At 35.5% G+C, this 6,000-nt stretch overlaps 1 long non-coding RNA gene across 2 annotated transcripts in view; it reads left to right on the top strand.

Moving 5' to 3' along the window:
* The window catches only part of LOC144334858 (uncharacterized), a 43,462-nt gene extending 38,769 nt beyond the window's left edge, over positions 1-4,693 (top strand). For both annotated transcript variants that reach the window (XR_013405113.1, XR_013405112.1), the window contains one exon: positions 1,513-4,693. This is a non-coding gene — a long non-coding RNA (uncharacterized LOC144334858). The remainder of the gene's footprint in view (positions 1-1,512) is intronic.
* Positions 4,694-6,000: the final 1,307 nt, after the last annotated feature.

Below are 6,000 nucleotides of genomic sequence, written 5' to 3' on the forward strand. Positions count from 1 at the left end.
TTTCTCCCAACTTACGCACTGTCTTCCTGGTTCAGTTTCTTTTGCTGTGCAGGAGGTTTTTAGTTTGATTTAATCCCATTTGTCTATTTGTATACCTGTGATTTGGAGTCATATCCAATAAATTTTTGCTCAAACCAATGTTGCAGATTTTCTCCCATTTTATTCTAGTAATTTTACAGTTTTCAGTCTTAAGACTAAGTTTTTAATCCATTTTGAGTTGATTTTTGTAGATGGGGTTAGATAAGGGACCAATTTTATTTATCTTCATGTTGTATATCCAGTTTTCCCAAAACCGGTTTATCGAAGCCGCCGTTTTACCCTGTGTGTTCTTGGCACCTTTGTTATAAAAACAATTGATTTTAAATCCTGGGTTTAATTCTGAGCTTTCTATATAATGTTTAATTTGTTGATGTGTCTTTTTATGCCAGCAAAATTCTGCTTTGAAATTGTATCTGTTTGCTGATGGCAGAGTGTTGTATGTAGAAAACACTACTTATAAATTTAGTGAAGTTGCAGGATACCAAGTGAACATAAATTTATAGTGTTTGTATACATTAATATCCAAAATAATGCCATTTACAATAGCATCTAAGAAATACTTAGGTCTTTTAGCTCCTTAGTTTACTCTTATGTACTGAACTCAAAACATTGAGAGAAATTGAAAATGACACAAATGTGGAAAGATAGCTTGCATTTATGAATTTGAAGAATTAATATGGTTAAAATATTCCTGCTCCAGTGATCTACACATTCAAATCACCTCCTATAAAAATTGATATGATGTTTTCACAGAAATAAATTAGTCCTAAAATTTGTGTAAAACCACAAAAAAAGCAAAAGCTATATTGGTCAAAGATAAAAATTGAAGGCATCACACTTTTTCAAAATATAAGGCTATTATAATAAAGCAGCATGCAAACCAGATACAGCAAACAATAAAATAGAAAACTTAAAAGTAACCTAATGTTAACACTCAGTAAAAATGACTTCACTGTTTGTCCCACAAATGCCAACATGTCATGTCTTGAACTGGATTTAATATCAAGACCTACCAGACTGTGTCATAGATTTTGAAAGTTCCAATTTATTGGTAAATTCTACAGAATGTATCAAATCTTTTAACATTGGGAGAGAGAACATTTTCATACTAAGGGAGAAAACTTTCAAAATAGTTTACTCACAAACCCCAAATGTCCAAAATCCAATCATTGTCTGAGAACAGTTAACTCTCCAGCATAGTAATAGCAAAGCTACACTAAATAGTATGAATCTGCTTTCAGAGTTGTTGGCTGCTAAGAAAATTTAAGTTTAGTTTAAAAATTTGAAGTTTACAACATATACCCATATACCATGCATTGATTTTTGGTACAAGTGATAATTAAATGTGTTTAGAGAAGTCAGCTGATCACAAGATTATTTGAATTGAGAATATTCAGTACCTTGAATGATATAAGAAAGCTTTTTGAAATCTTTTAAATTTGTCTTTGAAATAAGTCTGTCACTTAATTTCAGAAGAATGATTTATCCATTACCTTGACTCCTGTGGTGTCCAGCAAGGCGGCATGACAACCATAAATCTCCCAATCAACTACATGTAAGTTCAGACTATCTACTTATTTCAGGAACAGAATGTTCCTGAACTAGAAGACAAAGGATCCAGAGGTACTACAAACCTCTAAAAGAAATGACCAAAAGGAGAGAGAACATAGCAGCACATGGTTGGAACATCAGCAGTAAACAATCATCTATAAAGAAAAGAAAACATCTCTATTCCACCATTCCCCAGCCAATACCTGCTTCTCACAGGCGACTACTTTTATCAGTTTTCTCTTCTGGTGCTTTCCTCAAAAAATGTACTGTCGTTTTCTTCCTAAATAACAAATGAGTTAAATTACCTTTGTTTCTCATCAGATTTTCTTCACCTTCAAAATTTTGAGAGTTAAATTTTTTTGCCTCTTTTGATTTATAATCATTTTAAACTATTCTTAATGTTTCAGTAGTCATTTAGGAGCTAGGAGAGCAGCGTAGTGCTGATGATTCTCGACTTCACCTTACAAACATAGGTGACAACAACGGGCATTTTCAAAAGTTCCCCCAGTTTTTTACCATTAGTGAAAAGGACCTACGGATTTCTGGCAAATTCCCGATAAGATGTAAATGAACAGGAGCAGGGGGCATTCAAATCTAGCAGAATTGCTGCAAACAGCTGTTTATGGTGTGTGGGGTACCATGGGGAAAACTCAAGTGAGACCTGGAAGAAAGCAGCCCCCAGAGAAACGCCAGCAACCAAGCCTAAAACACACTCCCAGGATGAGAACATCACTGTTCTAGTGGAAACTGATTTGGCCAATTCTGAGAATAAACAGAGTAGCAATGTAGTGCTGTAAGTGGCTGAGTGGAAAAAAGTATGATGAAGTGAAGTGCAAAGAAGGTGAGTTTAAGAGGAACTCAAACTGCACATCACTTTAGCAAATTTGTTTGTGTGTGTGTGTGTGTGTGTGTGTGTGTGTGTTAAGCTGACTAAATTTTTCCTGTGCGTTCCAACCTCCCAGGAAGCCGCCTACTGACAGCTGGTTCGTGAAAATAAAAGAAATATCAATATTTAAATACTGATGTTAAAAACATTCATAATGATATGAAGTTTTATATTGTGTAACAATGTGAGATCTACCCACAATTTTAATTGTGCAATACAGTATTGTAAATTACAAGCCCTATGTTGTATATTGGATGTTTAGAACATATTTATCTTGCATAAACTTATCCATTGAAAAGTTTCCAGTTCCCCTCCAAGTCCTGACAGCCACCAATCAACTTAATGCTTCTGTGTTTGACTATGTTAGATTGCTCACACAAGTGGAATTGTAGAGTATTCTGTAATTGGCTTATTTCACTTACTATATTATCTCCCAATTTCATCTGTGTTGGTGCATACGGCAGGATTTCCTTCTAAATAATCCATTAAATTATACACACTGTAAAATATTCATCCATGGACAATTTTTTTTTTCCATATCTTGGCTATTGGAATAATGCTGCAATTAATAGGGGAATGCTGGTATCTCTTCAAAATCCTGATTTTAATATTTTAGGATATACACCCAGAAGTAGGATGATTGTACTATATAGTACTATTTACATACTGTTTTTCATAATGGCTGCACCATCTTACATTCCAACAGTGTACAAGGGATCCCATTCCTCCACATTCTTGCTTTTTTGTTTTGAGGATAACGGTCGTCATAATGTTGCAGGTAGCTCGACAGGCATAAGCAGGCAGGAGAAGGCTCTCCCCAACCCACTACAAATGTTGGGTGATTGGTAATCATCACATTGCTTCTCTAAGCATGCTAAATTGGCAGCTGGCGCCAGGGAGAGGCCGTTTCCTGATGTTCCACACCTGTTGCACGAAAGCATTAATTGAATGCAGACACCAGGGAGAAGCAACTTCTCAGGCATGTGCATTAAGAGACAGACAAAATGGCAAAATATGACCTTCCCGGGCATTCCACTGGAAAAGGGAAGAGAAGCCTCAGATGGGAATGCATACTTCCTAAACACACTACATCTACTCACTCCCCAAGTGTACGGAGGCCACAGCCTATGCGGACAGTCCACCAAGAGAAGAATCATGGGAAAGGGGCCAGCGCGTGTGAAGCACTAGGATCAAGGTTAAACACCACACTTGACCTTCAGAAGCCCACTTGGGTTTTTTCCAAATGTACCTTCCTTTCTTTCGTGTTCCAAAGCCTTTTAAAATATACTTCATTCCTGCTCTGAAACACGCCTCAGTTTCTTTTTCTGCCTTATGCCCCTCAAATTCTTCTGAGGTGGCAAGAATTGAGGTTGCTGCAGACCTATACAGATTCACCACCAGTAACTCAGATATTTACCACCCCTAACAATGATAGGTTTTTAATGAAATGGAAAGTGATGCTTTTAGTTTTGTTGTTCTTGCTCAAGATTGTTTTGGCTATTCAGATCTTTTGTAATTTCATATGAATTTTTGGATTTTTTCTATTTCCCTTCAAGAAGTACATCCTATTTCCAACTACATAAAATGATTTGGATGACGTTACACTAATTGAAAGTAGCTAAATGAAGTTCTCGGAAAGATCAGGATGTTGAATGCATGCTCCACTACTCTCCCTCCTTGGAGAGAATTGTCAGAGTTGCTTATCTTTCGCAAATCTCACAGAGCCTTGTCAGCTGAAGAAAAGCTACCTGTGCATTTTCTTTGTTCCTTGCTGCCCACAGACCTCCAAACTAAGCTGGTTTTCTCAATGCTCCAGGTGAGGCCAGACAAAGTCCTCTCAGGCAGCATCCCAAAAATCTTGATGTTGGAAGCATGCTCCACTCGGCCACTTCCCCTGCCCCCAGGTCACAGTCCAAAGCCATCTTAACACCCAGTTAGTGCTGGCTTGGGGAAATAGCTGATGTCGATTAAGTGAAATTGCTCTTCTGACCTGATTCAATGTGGATGCTCTGTTTTGTGCTGGATTTTGATACTGTAACCACTTAACCAATTCTAATACATCTTATATAGGTATCTTAGTCTGTACATCACTGTTAAATCAGTGTTTCTGTTGGAGGGAAAGGGCAGGAACTTCCTACTGCAGCATCTTGATGATGTCACTCCTTATTTATTTTAAAAATTAACATTTACAGATTCTCAGCAAGAAAAAATTAAAAATATGAAACAAGAAAACAGCAACATACTAATTCAATATATATAATATAGACATATCAATACTAATATATATCTAATGCACCTATGGAAAAATAAATGAAAAAGGAATTCAGAGATTAAATGATCAGATGCCTAGAACCAACTCATTTGTTAACATCTCATTTACATGACAAATGTATATTTAATAATGAAATGAGTAATGACCAGAAAATTTAGACAGTAAGCATTTTATTGATGTTTGAAGCATAATCCAGTAAAACTAATATAAACAAAAGTAAATGGATTAGTACTTTTAAAACATGAATGCATTTGTCTGGATACATAAAACATCTATTTTCTGATTTTTTTTAACATAGTTCCTGTTTCCAAGCCTTAACTTCCATAAATTATTGAATAAAACATGAATATGAAAATCATAACTAGTTTTTCATTCTAGATAACTGAATAAAATTGTTTAAGTTCTGGGGTTCATGTGCAGAACATGCAGGTTTGTCATATAGGTGTACACATGCCACGGTGTTTTGCTGCACCCATCAACCCATCTACGTTAGGTATTTCTCCTAATGCTATTCCTTTCCTAGCCCCTCATCCCTCAACAGGCCCCGGTGTGTGATATTCCCCTCCCTGTGTCCATGTTTTCTTATTTGAACAAAGACTATATATATATACACACATATATATATAAAAAATTGGATTGCTCCTTTCTCAGAAGGCAACAAACACACAAATGACTTATGTTATAAAAATGAGTTTGACAGTTTAGCAATTTCTGGTATTATGAAATTTTTAATGTGGCAATATCTTTGTTCATGTCTTTGCTCTTTTGGATTCATTCTCTTTTACTCCAGTCCATATTCCATCGAAATATCAAAAATAAATTTAAGCAAAATTTTGAAATTATTCTTTGGAAACACACACCAAGAAAAAAAACCAAAGATGGCTACATGATAGAAAACAGTATTGATTTGTCAACTTGTTTTGGAGTGAATATCCAGTTCTGAACACTTAAGCTTCATTGTTTCTTTGGTATTCTTCTCTGAAACTTGATTCTTATTTTTTCTATGGAAATACCACTTCCTTCTGTGTTCATTGTTTCCATTGCACAATTAATAATCTACACTAGAATCTTATTTTTCAAGGAGTTGTTTTAAGTCTTGGTGTTTCTGTATCAAAGGGTAATTTACATAAGACTGCTTGCAAATGTTATAAAACTTTATCCCAGAAAAAAATAACTCAGTATAGCAAAATTACATAAAACAAATAGAAAAATCTGAGCATATTCTTATCCTTTTTTTCCCCCCCAGATAGCT

Source organism: Macaca mulatta, chromosome 15, assembly GCF_049350105.2.
Source record: "Macaca mulatta isolate MMU2019108-1 chromosome 15, T2T-MMU8v2.0, whole genome shotgun sequence".
NCBI lineage: Eukaryota > Metazoa > Chordata > Mammalia > Primates > Cercopithecidae > Macaca > Macaca mulatta.